Here is a 20,156-nt window from a genome sequence, read left to right on the forward strand (position 1 = left end):
TTTTGCCCCCATTCATCATGAGCTGAACTCAAAGATCTAAGACTTTCTCTCTGTACACAAAAGGCCTATTTCTCTCAAATATTGTTCACAAATCTGTCAAAATCTGTTTTAGTGAGCTCTTCTCCTTTGTGTGGTATGTGGCATATCGAGATACTGATCAGACAGCATGGGTATTGCACAGGTGTGCCTTAGGCTGGCCACAATAAAAGACCACTCGAAAATGTGCAGTCACTATTGGGGAGTCCGGGCGGGTCCAGAAACCAGTCAGTATCTGGTGTGACCACAGAGTTGATCAGGTTGTTGATTGTGGCCTGTGGAATGTTGGTCCAGTCCTCTTCAATGGCTGTGCGAAGTTAGTCAGGTCAAGCCCCTGATGAGGGGGATGAGCATGCAGATGAGCTTCCCTGAGATGGTTCCTGACAGTTTGTGCAGAAGTTCTTTGGTTATGCAAACAGATTGCTGCAGCAGCTGTCCGTGTGGCTGGTCTCAGACAGACAATCTTGGAGGTGAAGATGGTGGATGTGGAGGTCCTGGGCTGGTGTGATTACACGTGTTCTGTGGTTGTGAGGCTGGTTGGATGCCAAATTCTCTGAAACGCTTTGGCAGACAGCTTACGGTAGAGAAATGAACATTCAATTCACAGGCAACAGCGCTGTTGGACATTCCTTCAGTCAACATGCCAATTGCACGCTCCCTCAAAATTTGCGACATCTGTGGCATTGTGCTGTGTGATGGAACTGCACATTTTCGAGTGGCCTTTTATTGTGCCCAGCCTAAGGCACACCTTTGCAATACCCATGCTGTCTGATCAGCATCTCGATATGCCACATCTGTGAGGTGGATGGATTATCTCGGCAAAGGAGAAGTGCTCACTAACACATATGTTTGTTCATTTGTCATAGAGATGGACCTGTTCACACGCAAACTTTGAAAATACTAGACAATAATCCAAACTCTGATAAAGACCAAGTGATTGTTGAAAGCTAAAAGCTTTGAAAAACGTTAGCAAGTGGACCTTGAGCTGGCATTACTTTGTCAAAGTGCAATTTAGTATTTTAATGACAGCCACGCCACCAAATGTTGAGGCAGCGCTGCTCTTACTCATTTGATGCGATTGTTATTCCTTTACAAAAAAATCTTATAATCAACCACAGTTATCACCATGAGTTCAGAACAGAAACTTGTTTTTGTCACTTAAGAGGACATTGCATTGATTTACATCAACTCCGTGGAGACTAACGTTAACCCTAATATAATTACTACATGCCACCCCTAACAATTAACCCCCCCAAGAAAAAGATTTAACCTTGAAATTTAATGATTTACCTTGAGGACTTGGTTTTTGACCACTAAGACAAGGTCAGTCCCAATAATGTGATTGTGTGATCTCAATTAGTGTGTTTTTAAGCAAGGCCTTGCTTACTACATAACTATGATGGGGGTGGGGGGGGCATGTTTTCGTGGAGAGGGAGATTTCCTTGCCCCTTGTTTACTATTTGCAGTGAAAAATCCCTGCAATCCCTTTGTCTCTCTCTTACCTTACCCACACACCCGCAAACACACACACTCACACACAGTCACATCACAAGGACAAAACGTACAGTAATCAGAGCTGTGAGTATCCATTACGTTATAAAAGGGGGGAAATGATTGATGCACATATGAATTAAAGTTCAATTGAAGGACGCAGCTCCCAGTTATGGCTGCTATTCATCAATTAGATCCTGAAACACCCACTTCCAACGAGAAAAAAAGAAGTTAGCACAGAGTGTCCTTCCCTACTTTTATATTTTCCTTGAGATGGACACAGCAGAACTCATATTTTTAATTTGAGGAAGAAAGGGCAACCCTCTTCTGATAGTTTTCACTTAGTAGAAGGTCTGTAAACACAAAACACCTATATGCTATTATAGGAAAGAGCTGGCAGAATATTTCCCTCTGCAATCAGTAACACATTTGATAATCAATAAATCTTTCAGTTATTTATACTGCAAAAATGGTTTCTGGTTCAGACAATGTCAGAATTTTCTGCATTTCTGTGGATTTTGGATCTGCCATTTTACAAACAAAATCATTAATGAGAAGAATAATCAACAATAGCAAAGTAAGATAAATTCAGCTCTAATAATGTTCTGTTTTTTGGCGTGTTCCTGCTCAGCACTGTGCATCTTTCTTTCTACTTTTTCTTACTTGACCTCTTCTCTCCTTCCCTTTCCTTAAAGTGAGCAATGTCCCGTCCACAGTACTAGCTAATTGGTTAGAAGTCACAAATAATAGCAACTGTGCGGAAGTAGCCAATAGAACGAGCGAGCCACCACACCACAGCCCCTCCCCTCCTGTCTCAACAGAGCTTCGCAATAGTGATGGCAAGTTTGAGTCTTTTGACAGACTCATTCATTGAAATCTCGTTCATTAAAATAAACTAATCTTTTTTGAGTCATTTCGTTAATTTGACCTAGGCTGGTTATTGCGCCGCTGCAGCAGATTAAAAAACAGCGCCGTTCTCAAACATGGAAGGCTGCCTGGCTTGCTTTATTTGACAAAGTATAATGCACAAATTCACCTTTTGATTACTGTATATCATCATTATATAAACCCTCCTGGTCCCACAACCAAATTCAAACCATGTAAAAACCACAGAAATGTTGTCAATATGTAATCACCACTACTCCGGCTAAATCCTTCCATTTTCACAATCTTTCCCGAGTATACAACCAGACCAGCCATATAAAGGCTTATGTATATAATTACTATCTTTATCTCTGAAGTGCTCATTCGTACAGCAGCCTAACATCCCTATCCATGAGTAAAATATTAATATCAGATTTGCAGTAAATATATTGAAGTAATAAGCTTGATACACTATATGAATAAACAAAATCTTATTAAAATTCAACCAATTTAATAATAATCTGGATCAACCCACCAAGTTCTTAAAGAACTCCAGCACAGAGAGAGGAACAAAGAAATATTAACACATATAAACGCAGCAGTTTGGCAGGTCTGGACTCAGAATGGGCCACATCAGGTCCGGATTCTACAGACAGAGAAACACACATGAGCACATCGCTCTCAAACACTGCAGGTTGTTCACCAGTCACGAGCTGTGAAACAACAGCACGGCTCTGTTGATTGATGCTTTATAAAATGTCACATAATTAACAAAATAGCTATATAATGTCAGTCCAGTGACTGTTACCTGACAGCCGACCTGCCTGTCATTCTCCGGCGCTGGCAGTCACTCAGCCTGCCGAGTGAACGAAAGACTGAGGAGGACCCATGTGAGCGTTGAACGAGTCGTTCATTCCTGCTCCACAGTAGCTGTCACGTGACAAATGAACGACTCAGACCTAGAGACCCACAGTTGAGAGTCGTGAACTAATCAATTCTGTTTCCTGTGCTGACGGAGCCCAGGCAGCTGCCGTGTGACGAGTGAACGTAAGATTCCAAGATCCTTCACGCATGTGTGAAAATGAACGAATCACTCACAGAGACAACCCGTTCCTCACGAGTCATACACACGATTAGGTCTAATGAATGAAACGTTCTTTGAACGACACAATACTACTTCACAAATCCACACACTCGGAGTGAAATGAGCAAAGATCACTGTAGATTACACAAGTTGACTGTAACTACGCCTGTTACTGTAAGTGCAGCAAAACCAGCAGTACTAGTAAAATGCTGATACTGCATGAGTACAACAACCAGGAACTTGCACCAAGCGATATTTTAATCTGCTCTGTCTCATCCACCACAGATGTGTTTTGGTTTTACACAAGCACATGTGCTAGCTCAGCGAATGGCTAGTTATTAACATGCAAAATCTTTACATGCAGTAAAATTAAGTAGCCTACTTGCAGCACATCACCTCCACGGATATTATGTGTCATAGCAACCAAAGCGTCTCAGACAAAAAAACCCCGCTGCGCTTCCAGAACGCACCCTAGTCCCAGGTCCTTACTCAGTATTTTGATGTTAGGAATATAGTTTATTTTACATTTGTTTCCAGCGAGATACTGATTTTATATTGTTACTTTGCTGAAACTTTACAGTTATATTTATTTTTTAAACAAAGGTAATTATTTAGTAATGAAAAAGTATAGATAAAGAACAGAACCAAAACACAGAATAAAATCCTAACAATATAAAATAAATACAATTTAAATGGCAGCCGGTAAAGACAAAATTTATGATTATTTATCAGTCATAGTTAACAATTCTCTCATCTCTGGGATGGATCTTTAATTCATTTAATTTACTATTTTAAAGATTAAACATGAAAATTAACTATTATTATTATTTTTTTTAAAGTTTCTGTTTTGCTGGCCCACACAACACATACACTATTTAATTTAGTGTTCATTAGTAGTAGTACTACTCTGTAATTTATAATAAATCAGATATTTTAAAAATGTTTTCTGTAGTTGTACATTTGACTCTTATTTATCAAAACTTTAATATATTTTGTTGTACTTTTGTTCAAATACTATTTCTAACAAGAACAAAGTTTCTTTTTAAACTGCATTATATCATGGTATCTTGGTGAGGTCTCAACATAACAAATGTTAGGGATAATCTTTGTTTACGTTATGCGTTTCTTAAAATAAGGGAGGAAAAGAATAATGGCCGATATATAGACCATCGGATTTTAAAATTCTCAGATATTCTCAAATATCAGTATCGGACATAAAAATCCCGTATCGGTCGGGCTCTAGGTACAACATGTGTATGTAATCATAGTCAGTTATAAAAAGTTCTGCAACATGTATTCTCAGGTTTGATGGTTAGTAAATGGTAAATGCAGCAGAAAGCATTCCCCTAAACCTTTTCGAAATCCTCACACGTTTTTCTAGCACGTCTGTTGATGCCTCCTTTCAAAAACCAGACAATGTCTCTCACACTTTTGTACTACAATTGAGCTGAAAACCAATAAAGAACCAAGCTTCCTTGACATTTTGCAGCTTTACCTGTGTCAATTCTACCGTACATTGTTTCTGAAGGAGATAATCCGTGACAGAGAGCTTTGATCAGGTACTTGTTTATGGTGCTGCAATCTAAGGCCTTAATCTGCTAGGGAGATAGAGATAGTGCCATCTCTGGGTGGTGTTGAGTGGATGGGAGACTGTCTGGTCGTGACTTTGTGTGCATAGGAGGGGATTAACTGAGAACCAAACAGAGTAGAGGAGAAAAGTAGAGAAAACGAAAGAGACTATATAGAGGCAGAACGACGACTATGCCTCATATCTGAAGGAATAAAAAGATTCACGACCATATTCAGGAAATTACACAAAGGACCATAATTAACAAAGTACTCTGGATAGGCCCAGTTGTTCTGTTAAGCTGCATCATTAGAGTAATGCAAACGACATTTACAGGGGCACCGCAATGCTTGACTTTACCTATACATCAAGAATGCTGCAATTTAAAGGTCAAAGGCTGGGCACTGGAATGAAAATGTGTATGATGCTCTGATAAAAACAGCAAGTAGGGCAAAGGTTGTTTTTAGAAGATACAAGACATTGATATTCTGATTTAAATGTCTTTTCCCTTTGTACAAAAAGGCTAGTTATCCATCCCATATATGACAGTTATTACAGACAAAGTTCCTCTCATTTCATTGCAATATATACAGAGTTATTAGAGTTTTTCCTTTTATGGAGACTGTGTATTTCTTGTTATCTGACTGAATCCCTATTGGAAAGTGCTGGTCTGTTCTCTCCAGTGGCTGTGCTTTTACCGAAAGGTAAAAAAAACAATAAACAATTCTAGTAGTAGTACATTTAAATTTATTCATTTAGCATTTGGACACTTATCCCAAACGACTTATTGCTAGTGATAATTGCTATATATGTCAGCCTCTGGAGCAACTAGGGGTTAAGTATCTTTCTCAGGGACACATTGGTGGATGTCTCGCAGAGGGAATTGAACCCAGGTCTCTCACATCAAAGGTATGTGTCTTATCCACTGGGCCATCACCACCCATAGTAGCAACAATTAAGTAATCTTGCCAGACAAAACCCAGGTATACGGCTGTTTCAAACCTTCAGATCCTCAAGGTACTGTTAACTTCAAGTAACTAAAGCTACTTTCAGGTTAAAGTAAGGCCTTTACACTGTGCTTGATTCGCAACCGAAACCATGTGGGCTTCATGTTGGACCTTGAGGTGGTTTGCACGATGAGGCCCCTACCGTGGCTGGTTGCTGGACTTCTTTGAGGAAAGTCAGAATAATCTATGGCTATTTCATGTATGTAATGTGACATTATTTGCACAGTCCATCACATTATTATTACTTCTTATACCAGTGGTTCTCAACCTTTTTTGGCCCAGTGCCCCCCTATCCATTATCCAGGTCCCTTACTGACCGACTATTTGCCCTGAATATTGTTGATTATTATTATTAATTGTTGTTGTTGTTATTAAAAACATGAAAAAAGCAGAGGCTAATTTAATGGTAAACTACAGATTTATTACTTTCCCAGGGAAGGAGAAAGCTACGTGAATAGTGATTATATTTAATTAAAAATTTTCCTCCCAGAAACTGTATATGAACCCAGAGAATGAAATGTTTTTATTTCTATAAAGGGAAGCACAAAATTTAGGTGCTAGGTAACAATTCAAAATGAATATGAAAGAATATAATGCAGTGAGGCTCTCAGGCATTCTTTATATTGTACTTAAATATGTTTCACCTGTAGATCAACTCATTTAATATCATCCCTGCTGAGTCAACAGACGTGATTTAGTCTTCCCTCCTCGTTCTTATATTTGGGGAAGTAAACTCTTTAAATGTGATTGCGGCACCTTTTCACCAAAACGAAACTAACCGACAACACCTGTGATCAGGTACACAAATCCACACACATGTTGACTTCAGGTTATCTGAAAAAGTGCAGCTCACAATCCCAGCCAGGGCAAGGCAGCGCCTCAGTTTTTGATGGTACATTTTTATATAAAAACTCTACATGTCACGTTACTGCTGGGGCACAAACTGGCTGCGAATCACAGGTCTTGGACACTGGACGAAGCTGCTTTCAGGGGAAGTCAGACAGCGAGAAATGAACGCGTTACCGTTCTTAAAAAAGAAACAGGGCGTCCATTTTCCACAGTTTCCACAGTGAACGCCATGTGGGTGAAATTTTACAGATGATAGTCTGACTTCCCGTTCCCGTGAAGGCAGCGCAGAGCTGCGCCACAAGCAGCTGTCAGAAACACTGAAGAGAAGAAGAGTTACGATACAAGCAGTCTTGTCCAGTCGCAGTGGAGTTAACTGGCAGTAGTTTGCAAGTAGTTGACGTTTAAACTGTTATTGTTGTGGATCTTTGGTGTAATCTGGCTTTAAAACTTTCACCTCAGCAAACACCCAAAAGTATCTCAGCGCCCCTCTTTCCAAAATATTGCTTCCATTGCCCCCTGTCATCCTCTGAACGTCCCCAGGGGGGCGGTACTGCCCTGGTTGAGAAACACTGTCTTATACTGTAAATTAGGAAAAGAAAGTAAATAAAAAGAAAATAAAGGTCAAATTGGGTTTTTTAGTGCGTACAAGTGTGTGTTAATACATGATTATTTACAGTAGAGAAATCTGCATAGTTTCATACTGCATATCAGAAACTTGCCTATAGTGTAAGCAGCGTGAGGCAGAAAAACAAAAGGTCACCTCCACATGACATGTGCACAGATTCACACAGTGAGTGATGGGACATTTGCATGTTCTGGTGCGGCACTGTATTAGTAGCGACTAATGTATCGTAGCAGCGGGTTCACATCTCTCATTATGCATCAGCATGCCAAGAGCAAGAGAGATTAGAGTGCAGACTAGCGGTACACTATTATTTTAAGTCCCAAATAGTTTTCAAATCAATAGTCAAACTCAAAAGTGTGATTTACATTTAAATGTTGGCACAATCCACTATACTTATTTTCACTAACAAAAATTCTGTGTTCTTAATGAAATACTAATCAGGTGCGTAATACACAAAATATGTAACCCTTTACCACTTTTGTTTTGTTGTTGCGATTTATCCTTATTGTTTTATCATGTTATTATAAAAAGGTAAACATTGTTGGTACTACAAGCCATGTTGGATAACCATATTGTTGAATTGTGTTCTAACTACTCTTCTGAGTAGCTATGCATGCCGTTTGTGAATAAACATGATGGAGTGAACTACGAACTACAACCTTTCTCCGTTTCTTCCTCTCATACGTTTGAGGGGAGCCGAGATGGTCACAGACCCTTCAAGGTTAATTCAGCAGGAAAAATTAGTTATATGAAATTATAGGGGAGAATGTCTTCCCTTTAAATTACACCTTTAGTCCGAGCACATCTCATACGCAACAGCACCACTGAGATTAAAAATAGACAAGAGAGATACGGAGGGGACGTGCCTGGAAGAATGGACAGAAAAGGCGGCTGATCATTTTTCAAACTGATGTTTTCCCCAGGACAAGGCTGGGAGCAGGACGGAGAAGCAGCAAAAAGAGAAAAAAAACACAATAAGAAATGTTAATATACACTGAAATTAATTAAATGATGTCAAGTCTGATTTTATCTGACAGGAAGGTAATTTGTCTCTCTTTGGCTGCCTGCGGACTGTGGCTTTGTGTGTGTGTGTGCGTTGGTTTTGTAATTGCTTTGTGCCAATGGGGCACCTTCTCTGTGCCGTATGTGACTGTAATGTGAGCATTTCTGATTTCAAAGTGGGATGCGTCAGCTGGATCACAAAAGTGAAGGACATAAGGTGCAGTCACACGTGCAGATTTTAAAGCAACATCTTGTCTTCTAAATGTTTTTTTATTGCTTTCTATAAGTATTCTGTCCAATATTACCCATGTAATAATTATGCCAATTTGCGTTATCTACGTTCACACTGCAGGCCTTAATGCTCAAATCCAATTTTTTATTTGTTTGACAGTTCACATTATTGTAAATGTGGCCCATATCAGACTCCAGTGTGTACTGTCCGCGGCCTGAAAGTGACCCACATGCGCAGAAGAATGACACGACGTCATACGCAGCACGGTGTTGTAGGCTACAGAAGTAAACAAGAGAACTAAACAAGAAGCAACAGAGGTTAGCTCACAGGAGACTCCCGTTTTTCATTGTCCTCTCACGGGTCACATTTCTCCTGAATTATGAGAAGTGTTTACAACTTTCGGTTCATTTTATTACGGTTTCTGGCGCTGTACAACGCAACTGCCCCACAACTCACTCCCTCTCTCTCTCTCTCCCTACTGTGTCCCCTCAGACAAATAGTATGCACATAACTCAGAAAAGATCCGGTGGATTTCGGGTGTAAGAAAGGGAATTTGTGAGTGAGGTAGAGGAGAAAGAGAGCCACGTTTTTAATAATGGCTTTTTGTGACAACAGCTGCTCTAGAGTGACGTCAAAGTCGCATCAATTCCAACCTGAGTCTGGACACTCAGCTCGCATTTAAAAAGATCCGATCTGTATCGGATTTGGACCACATATGAAAGTGGCCCTAATATAGTACTTTTTTCCCCCTCTTCAACGAAGTGATCATGCAGGAACTGTTTCACATGCTCACAATAAAGCATGTGCTGCAGTGTGTGCATTCCAGCGTTTGATCCGCATCAATCAACCTGGACGCTTTTTCATTTCCCCAGTATCTCCAGGCAGAGGACATTTAGAGCAATCACGTTTTCAGATCACTCCTCATCCTAATTTGTTCATCCTCATGGGTAGTATTAGCCTATAAGGGGAAAGACTACAGCGTGAGAGTTTATGTTTGAATGAGAGAGGAAGTGTTTGGCTACAATTAGAACCCTACAAATATTTATGCCGCGATCCGGTAACAAAAAGTATCGATTGAAGTACTGGCTTGACTGGAGACGTTTCGATTCTACTCAATACCGGGCTGTTTCGAGAACAACCAACCAATGGGTTGCTTTTTCTGGTGGGAAAGGCCTTGGACAAATCTATAAAGCACACTAGAAAGTTGTGTGGTACATACAACTAAAGTGACCTTATTAAAAAAAATATCTTGAGGTTTTTAATCACTGTGACACGGTGATTTCTTTGTTCAGTTTCTGATGTCCTGTGCTAAAGGTGTTAGTCAAATGAACTTTTGATGTGCCTGGTTGGACTGAAAAACTACACAATGAGTGTACACATCCGTGCTGCTGGAGTAAACCTAACCCTACAGACACCTTTAAAAAGAGACTGTGTACAGTCTCTACCTTTCTGAGTTTCATGAAAATCACTCTTGCTCTCTAAACCTTTCCCGGGCTCTATGGCTTACATATTAGTGAAAGCCATTCAGCAGAGAGGTGGTGGACCAAAGCAGAAAAGGTGACCTGGAATTCTGCTCAGTTTTCCCACCAGGTTTTAATCTCTGGCCCTACTCTACAACCATCTATTACACATCTTCAACCTTCAGTGGCCCTTGTGGTTTTAGTATGAGAAGGGCAAAATGAGAGTGAGATGACTTGTAGGAGGATCTCAAAGTTTTTAAAAGCTGTTGGTCAAAAATAAAGAAAAAATGCTGCAAAGATGAGGTCAGGAAGGGGTCCTGCTTTATTTTAGCAGCTGCTTGGGTCTGTGAACTTGTAAGGAAAACTACAATCATCCTTTTGTGCTGGAAGATTTAATTGCATCATGAAGCAAGATGACACCAGAAGACATAATGTGTTTCTTCCTCTGGCAGCGTAAAACACAATTGTTTGTTAAGGAAAAGGGTGGAGGCAATCATCAGCTCTTCTTCTGCCGAGGTGATGAAACATGTAGAAAGCCCACATGACCAATCACTGCAGACTGTCATAGAGAACACAATGACGGTACACTCATTGCAGGAGCTGTATTTTCTGCCAATGGCCATGCACTGATTGCCATATTGTCATTTAAAAGCAGATTAAGTTTCCGATGAACACACTCAAACATGGTGGATACATAATGGCTGTAATCAGCCTTGCTTTGCTCATGTCTTGTGTATTCTTGTCAGACAGCTAGCTATCTCTTGTTGCTTTCTTGTCATTGAATGCAAAGGTTAGATGATATAAGATGAAAAATCAATTTAGAGGCAGACATAGAAAAAGAAAAGGAACACACACACACGCACACTCATTAACTACGTCTGATCTTTCCATAAAAAGACAGTTTGCGCTCATTCCTCTGAGGGGTCAAGGTCTCTGGGATCTTTCTTTGTCTCTCACGCTAAGTGCACAGAAGAAAGAGAAAGCACTCAGTCGAGTAGAGATCTTCACCAAGGCCAAATGATCTTCCCAGTTTGCCATGTCAATGGCAGAATGTGCTAAAGTTTATTCTAATGATATTGCTAAGAGAACAGTCACATGATAGCCAAAATCAATAGGTTTCTCTATAGGTGCATGAATGTGAATTGAAAAAATTGATTGAGATTTTGAGATAAAATGTTGTAACCAAAATGAAATGGTTAAATATTTATATTTTATCCCAATCTATATATGTTTTCAGCCAAGCTGGCAGTGCGTCTGTCGGTCAGCCCGCCACTTTGATCCAAACTGAAATATCTCAACATCTATTGGATAGACTGCTGTGAATCCATTCTGCACCCTGTCAAGTCACGTTGCAGAACTCCTCCGTCACTGAGTTTGTCTGGTGCAACGGAAGAGTTCTGCACCCCGACTTGACAGTGTGACTGTTTGAAAGGGCGGGATGATGGATTTCCATTTCTCTTGCTTATGCGTTGGAAAGTTGGCGATGTCGAAACACACAAATCCTATGTGATCACATGCAAATAACAGTACAGAACGTCCGTCTTAAACATCTGATTTGAGAAACAAATCTGTTTGCCTGCAGTCTGAACAAAACCTTAGTCTTAATGACATGCTGTGTATTAGTCACAAATAGCAACATTTAGATGGAGGCAGACTGTGGGTAATGTAAGTTAAAGCCTAAAAAAGTAGCCATCTCATAACAAGAGCCATTTCTATTATAACAACCCATTATACATGCAGACATAAGATAAGAAAGCAGTAACCACATCCGATTTTTCTATATGCTATTTCTTCACTGATAACTGAATTTGTCTTGCAGACTGAGCTTTCTCAGATTTTGGTTACTTTTGGTTAAGTAGCATACCATGACATATCTGAAGTGCTCATCCTCATGTGAGATCAAACATCGCCCATTTCACTACATAAATACATTTACACATCAAAATTAAAGTTATTCGAAGAAAAAAAATAACAGAACTAGAACTAGCACGCTTCGGATCTTTCTCAAACCAGGCCCTAGACGTAACTAAGGCTCTGTGGCACTGGAGACCAAGCTTAGTTAACAAAAGATTAGATGAAAGAAAGGCAAGCTAACAGATTAGATCTTCAACAATAATAATAAAAAAAATTTAAATGTCCAGCTGAAATAGTGGAAAACAGCTATTTACTTTTTTTTTTTTAAATATATAAAATAACTTTCTTGTACTAAGGGATGTCAGAACAGCAAAGTCAGATCTTCAGTACTGTCTACAGATCAGCATCCTCAAGGAGGTCAGTCTTTTTAATAAAAATTTGTGCAGAAAGATACAGTGCAAGTCCAACAGTAATCCACTGGCAGGATGTAACCTCTATGAATGATATGTAGAGTCAAAATAGAAAGTTGAGATGTGCCATTTTTATGTGTGAAAGGACACAATTATGCTTCCACTATAAGCCAACAAAGAACTGCCATCAAGCCATTATGTTACACATGAATAGAGCAGCATAATTGCAATGTAGAGTTGACTTTAACAATGACGCCTGCTCATTTAAGACTGCTGCTTAATTAAAATGCAACGTTGCCCACAATTGGTCTCATTTATCACTCTGCTCACATGTTATTAGTATATTCTATGAGTGGAAGTCATTTTAAAACCTTACTTCATTGCCATTAACTTTGCAGACAGGAGGAAATGCTAGTTTGCCTGCTGGAGTCCTTGATTAATCTTTAACGTGAGTAAGAGGATGCTCTTACACACAACTTAATTAGCAACTCTTACCATCACAATATAATTTTCTCCATATCTGGAGAAACGATATGCCTGACTGTGTGTTTGACAATAATGTAATAGATCTAATAAATACTAGGCATGGAAACTAGCAAAGACAACCCAAATAAGCACACATGATTTAACATTAGGCCATGCATAGATAGATAATAGAGGCCAACAGATTGTGTATGGAGTAATGGTAATCATCTGCCCTGTGGTAATAATTGGAAAGTAAAGCAATAGGAAAAACCCTAAAATGAATATAATATTAAAAGTAAATATTTCAGTAAAGCAAATACCCTTTACTACAGTAGAGCCAATTTTTGCAAAAATATGCAACTATGGCTGACACAAGCAGGAACACAGTGAAAAACAATACTACAGGCAGACCCTGATGGAGGGCTTGGCAACATGGCCTTGCACTCCCCATAACCAATGCGCAACCACAGCAATGAGCAGCACCTGTGCATCAGCCTTTAACCATACAGATACACATGCAAACACACCTCAACCAGCCGACCGGACACAACAACAGCCCGGATCCATGACTAAATTCCCACATTAACGTCCTATGACACACCTGCAGAACTACACCAGCTGCCTCTGTCACAGGAAAGGTCACATTAGCATAATTATTGGCGCAGTCAGAAAATTCGCCCACAGTTTAGGGAGGAACCCAACAGACAACAAAGAACTTAAATGGCTTACCTGTGATCACTAGGGGTCGACAATGAAATGATTTCACTTAAGTCCAATTTAGTAATTTCTCTTGTTTTTCTGGGAAAACATGAAGAAATCTCAGTCTGTGTCGCCTCTGATGCTCTTATCATGCCAGAACCCGACTGACAGTTGCGAAGAGTGATGGACTATCAGTGTACAATTTAACATGTACATAGGACATCATTCATCCTGGTAAATATGTCACTGGGGCTTCAAATTATGTCCAGTTAGTTAGGCTACTTCTTCAACTCTCTGCCTCCGGAGAAATCGCCTGCTGGCATGTTGATTTTGGCCTGATTAGCATCCACATCCGGCTACTTGAGCTCGTTTCTGTTAGGGAAAATTGCGCGGGTCACAGCGCAGCTTTGAGAATTAACTTTTTCTCCTTCTGCTGACAAACTGAAGCAAAATGCTTTGTTTTGCAGTCATTTTAACTTGAGGCTAACTAGCTTGGTAGGCTCCCATTCCGATGTTGTTGTTACACAGAGTGACAGAAGAGCATCAATGGGAGTTTTTCAAAATTATAAACAACATTCAAACATTTTTATATTAAGTGGTCACATAATCTAGAGAGCATAAATAAAGTTATTGATTGGCATTCATTAATTCAGATTTGATGTGAGTGTGGGGATCATATTATGTATTATATGGTGATAGTGGATAATGTTACTTATGATGACAACCAACCATGCATTTTCAAGATAAAAGATTATTCTTGCAAAAATTGTAGATCAACAGCGTTTGCTAAAGGTTAACATACACAGAGCAGGCCATATCATTTTGATGGTCTAATGGCAAGAATCATAAATATGTAGGCTACTTTTCCAAAATAATTTGGATATAATCTGGAAATGACCACTAAATGAAAAACAAAAGACTGGATAGCTGTTGTAGGATTTAAAATTGTTGCATCTTATCAAAATGGTGCTCAAAAATAATTATGGACCTGTTGTACTTAAAGAATGTGTAGCAGCACCTTTTTATATACAGTCTATGAGCAGCACAGTGGTTGGTACAGAAACCACTACAAGCTGAAGATTAATTATTGCTTGAGTTGTAGTTCACGTCTGTCTCTCTTCTATAGGTGTTGTTGTTTCTGAGACTCTAAACCTTTTCAGGAAAGAAAAGAAGAAGCTGAAGAGAATTCCTAGAAATCCCAAGAGGTCACTTCCAGCTAATAACATCTAGGCCATTAAATATATATTTCATCTCGAAAACACTCATTTGAAGGAAGCATTTCAGAGTTGATATGGACTTGAGGCAGTACAACTAGCAATGCCGCACACACAGAAAGGCACCCTCTTCCTGAAGATATATTCAGTAATCACAATGTATCTTTCATTATTGGAAGTGAAGGGAAATCTAAATGAGTTGTTATGACAACCTCGCCATTTAAAATGCCAATGTATTTTGAATAGGGTCCTCTGTGTGAATATTGCTTTGCCTAACAAAGCAAGTGATAAACACTAAATACAGCAGTGCATATTCAACAGTAATCAGATGAGCTGTATTTCACAAGCAGTATGCAAATGACCAATGAGATTACCTTATTAATCTTAATGTGTGTGTTGTCAGCCACTACTTAGTGAAATCCTGGACAGTTTTAGATCTTCCCAAGCTTGAAATGACAATATTTGAATGTAGCCGAAATAAAGAAGGGCCTAGCTTGTGCAAATCTTTCAGAGCCGCAGATTAAATTCTAATGTGCCCAATAAATCATTAAACTTAAATGAATTTAGGGTAGTTTGATTTATGTTATAAAACTACTAAGGCATTCAGTGTTTTGCTATAATTGCGCAGCACTGATTGTATACTTTGCCTCTCGGTGATTTCAGTATAGAAGTGAATGTTATGCCTGATATGGCAACTGAAAAGCAACTGCCTGTTCTTGAGAACAGTACAATATGTAGCACAACTAGTGCCAACTCATCATGGACATGTTTCAAGACGCTAATGCAATCATGGGTCCAGACTCCTTTAATCATGGCAAACACAAAATGTCTTGATCTTGAACCCACTGTGTGTGTGTCCTTTGTGTCTTCTGTCTAAAACTTGTGTTTACAACTGCACAGCTCTCTTTGTATCTGGTTGTGGCATATTCCCAGTATAGATCATTCTCTGACTTGCATCGTTCCTAGTTAGGGCCAAATTACAGTACACAGCACACATTCTGAAGACTCAACAACACAAGGCGAGTTGCACTGCCTTATTCTGTTGAAGCTTACAAAGCAGAGCCTCTTCTTTGAGTTTTTGTGTTGTTGATGAGAAACCATGGCATCAGCTGATGATCAGGTGATCAGGGATGGATACATTTTTAAAATTTTTCTAGTTTTACAATTAATCTAATTAAAGAGCATCAAGAGACTCTCAAGGGGTTAATTTAAAGGAGGGCTAGTTTAAAAAGTCTTGCTAGTTTGGCTACTTGCTGTCAAAATGGCAGCAGATTTTTTTTGTGATACGCATTTCTAGGATATGTATGGGACAAAATTAAAACCTGGAGAAACTAAAATCTCTCTAAAATGTGAAAGCACATATAATCTTCTATTCCCTTTATAAATATTCATACAAACATGACCTCTACATTTACATGTATTTACTCAGTTTTTGAAAGGCCTGTCTGTCACAAAAAACAGCTCAAGCATTTGCTAACTCGGCCCAAACCAAATCAAGAAAAAACAATACAGGTTACATTTCCACGATTCTATGTTGAAATGTAACCATTTGTCTTTTTGTATACTGTAGTCTTTATACAGAGTTGATCATAAACATAAAAAATAGCTTTTCTACACTTATTTTGTACAAATATTAAATCTTAGTGGTTTACCACACAGAGAAAAGTTTTTTTTGAGTTTCTAGAGTTTTCTTTGCAGCAGTACCACTGTAGCCGCACAAAGACTGACATGCCACTGTGTATCTCATCCACACTTGAGATGGGTGGAGCAAATATGCAAATATTAACCAAAATTCACCTTCAGGTAGCCATTCCACACAAGGTTGTGGCAATTCCATTCAAATCATGTAGTCTTCGAAATGCCTATGTGACAAAGGTCTAAAGCTTTACACTTGTGTTCTAAATGAAACCAACTAGAAAAGACCCGTCCCCTTGAAGCTTAAAATATATCATGTGTGATTGGATCCCACCATTGTAAATGTACAGTGTGTGTAAGTAAGTAAGTAAGTATGCAAATAACTGAGCACGGGCAGAGAATGGCGACAGAAGCGGGAGGTACGCCCAGTAGAGAGAAGCAAGGGAGGAAATGAGAGTGAGGCGTGAGAGACAGGTGTTCAAATACAATAATAAATGCATCAGGTGCAAGGTTTCTGTCCGTAACTATTTTTATCAGATAACGGATTAAAAAACGCATATGAAAAACATCAGTGTACAAAGGCCTTCACTGTAGAGGTCATGTGAAAAACTGGTAGTAACAGTATCAGGGTGCACTGGCTGTGTCTGTACTGTAAGAAACCAGATTCACTGAGAATCAGGCAAGCTTTATTACCAGGTTGTCTACATGTTATATATGATGCTGTGTGTGTGTGTGTGTGTGTGTTTGTGTGTGTGCATTCCTGGAGGGATTGTAGCCTCCAGAGACAGACAGCCTGTGAAGAGGATCCAATATGCTGTTCCATAATGAAAGTTCTCAAGGGGGATGGCAACACTGCTTAGTGGGCTTTGTACAGTCCATTCAATCAGACACTGCCAACATGCTGGGATTTAGAGGCAGCTGCCCTCACCACTGGCTTTCTGAGAAAAAGAGATAGCAATTCCCAAACAGTGGCAGCAAGACAAAACAAGTCTTAGAGCTTTGGTGTTACAGTGTTCTGTCATTTTAAAATATAACATTACAGTATGATTACATCAGGTGATAGGGTGTGATTGTCTGCTGTGTAAAGTGAAACATCCACAGCATGTCTCGTCTGCGTTGAAGGTTGTACAGCTTAGTTGCTGTGACAATCGGTTCACTAACTTGGAATAAGACAGCGGAAACTCTAGCAAGAGAAAGTACAGTGTGTACATGACACCAAATGGCATACTTTGGAAAAATGACTACTTGCTGGAGCAAGCAAAATTGCAGTTCTGGCTCGCAGCCAATTGTTAAACCTTTGTCTGTGGAAGTGTTTACATCAGCACATATTAAAATAGCTGCACATGGAAATATGTTGTCAGTAAAATGATTTTGCTGTGTTATTGTAAAGATTGATGCACTGTCAAATACAGCCCTCACTTTTATTTGCAGAGAATCGTCAAGACATATATGGTAATTTACATTCAGCTGCGCCGATCATCCCTCATATCAGGAAAAAATCCATACACTTGGTGTGAGAGTGAGAGGAGAGGCAGTGACAGATCGTTTCGCTCACACTCTATTACCATCTTAAGGCAAGTGATTTGACTTTGCATGGGGCCAAGGCTCCAAGATGCCGATCTCGTTATTGGATTTCCTATGATAATGCCATAAAATGTCATCAGCTGGAAAAGAGATGCATCTATCACGCACGAGCAAGTGTCAGAAGTAATGACACTTTATTATTGGTGCTCCTGTGTGATTTTCCCATGTACAAGTTTGTGTGTGTGTGTGTGTGAGTGTGAGTGAGAGAGAGAGAGAGAGAGTGAGTAGCTTTTAATGTGAAAAAAATTGTCTGAAGAATAGAGGTTGTGGTGATGGGAGTGGGGCTACTGTACCGTCTGACTCTGTGCTCTTTCTAACCTGAAGGCATAATCTGCTGAATGGTGAGAGATGTCTGCAGCCCGGCCTCATCTGGGCAGAATGAAGATGTCATGCTGTGACTACAGGCTACACAACACTCCCATGTGTCTGGCTGAACTACTCGAGAACGGGCTGACATTTGAAGTAAGGAGGTGTAAAGGGCCCTCAAATCTGTAGGGGCTGAATTGGAAGTAGCACTGGATCCATCTAGAGGGGGAATAAAGACAGATGGCCACAGTGAAACCAATCACACTTTGAAAGCAACATTGAATGATTTAGGGTAACTCTAAATTTTGCACTTCAGCTCTTCCTGCAAAAATAAAATTTGAGTGGTGAATTTGTTATAAATGGTCATATAATTGGAATGACACTGAGGATTTTAGGTGATCATCATTGCTAACATTAGAATCCCTTGTGTGGATTTCCATTGTGGTCCAAAAGGGGTATGCCTCCAGTGTATACCCCAATATGATCTTGTGGTATCCAATCCTAATTATGAGTCAGATCTATTAGGATTTTAACTTCCATTTGGGTCCCATTGAGGCATACCCCAATGTAGTTAGTTTTACCACTTCATAATAACACAACACTTGCAGTAATGTGAAGGCCTAGACAATAAGCACAAACCATTTTTAAATATTGACTGATCTTTATTCATATTGAATTAAAAATATAGTTTTGACAGATTCATGTAACAAAACAGAGGGAATACGTATTTAAATGTTCTAGCTTGGGAAATGTGTCAAATAACCAGTGAAGAGAAACGTTAAAACTGGTAATATGTGACAAGGTATGAGCTATAAAACTTCTCAGTCATTCTGATGAGTTGATACAAAGCAGTGATAAATTATGATTGTTTTTACGATAGAAGATTCTTCCAAAATTCAATGTACTTTTAAAAAGACACACTTTGGAGAAGCTTGCCAAACTGATCACTTTACCAAATACATCTATAAATGCTGGATATTGTAAATGACAGGACTGCCACCAAAATCAGTTGTACATATGCCCATACACTTTCCAATGGTAAGTGTACATCATAGTATTCTGCAGGTGATAGGCTATACACAAAAATTATGACAACATATAAGTAATCCATAGTTGACACAGGTTAAAATCCTACCTTTTGAAAACAAAATTGCAGTATTCAGCATTGGTAAAGTCCTCAACATTACTGACAGTATATTCCAATTTTGTGCGTCCATAATTCTTTCCTACAAATCTGTTTTCCCTGAAAGGTTTAGATAGTAAATTTAACAAACCATTCAGCTTCAGCTTGAGCATCAGCAACACTCAGAATTGTGATGCACTTGATCACTACTGGCACATTCGCTACAATGCCACAAAGAAAACAGTTCAACATGAGGATTTTGGTGCTAATCCTCACATCATATATTAGCTAAGGTGACAAACGGCCAAACTCCCAAAAAGTCAAGTAACGATTCTATTAAAATGTTAAACCGTTAAACTGTGACTTCTGGAAAAGAGTGAACATTTAAGTCCCGATGAAGCCAAAAAACATACTAAATTCTGTACAAGCAAATATCAGTAATTTAAATTGTCATTCCAGCCCATCTTCCATTTTGTCTCTCAAACACCATTAAATCACTCTGGAGACTGTAACATGATATTGCTACACCATTCAATCAGTATTGCCCCAAATGGATGAAGAGCTGAATATAATCTGAAAGTAAACAATGACTGAGCTCAGTGCAAATGGAAAAGCTCAAGGAAATATAGTATAGGTCCTTAAAACTCAG

General features: G+C 39.2%; 1 long non-coding RNA gene across 1 annotated transcript in view; it reads right to left on the reverse strand.

Moving 5' to 3' along the window:
- The window catches only part of LOC123973558, a 73,704-nt gene extending 59,746 nt beyond the window's left edge, over nt 1–13,958 (reverse strand). Inside the window, exon 1 of the long non-coding RNA XR_006825641.1 lies at nt 13,676–13,958. This is a non-coding gene — a long non-coding RNA (uncharacterized LOC123973558). The remainder of the gene's footprint in view (nt 1–13,675) is intronic.
- Between the last annotated feature and the right edge of the window lie 6,198 nt (nt 13,959–20,156).

Source organism: Micropterus dolomieu, linkage group LG07 (assembly GCF_021292245.1).
Source record: "Micropterus dolomieu isolate WLL.071019.BEF.003 ecotype Adirondacks linkage group LG07, ASM2129224v1, whole genome shotgun sequence".
NCBI lineage: Eukaryota > Metazoa > Chordata > Actinopteri > Centrarchiformes > Centrarchidae > Micropterus > Micropterus dolomieu.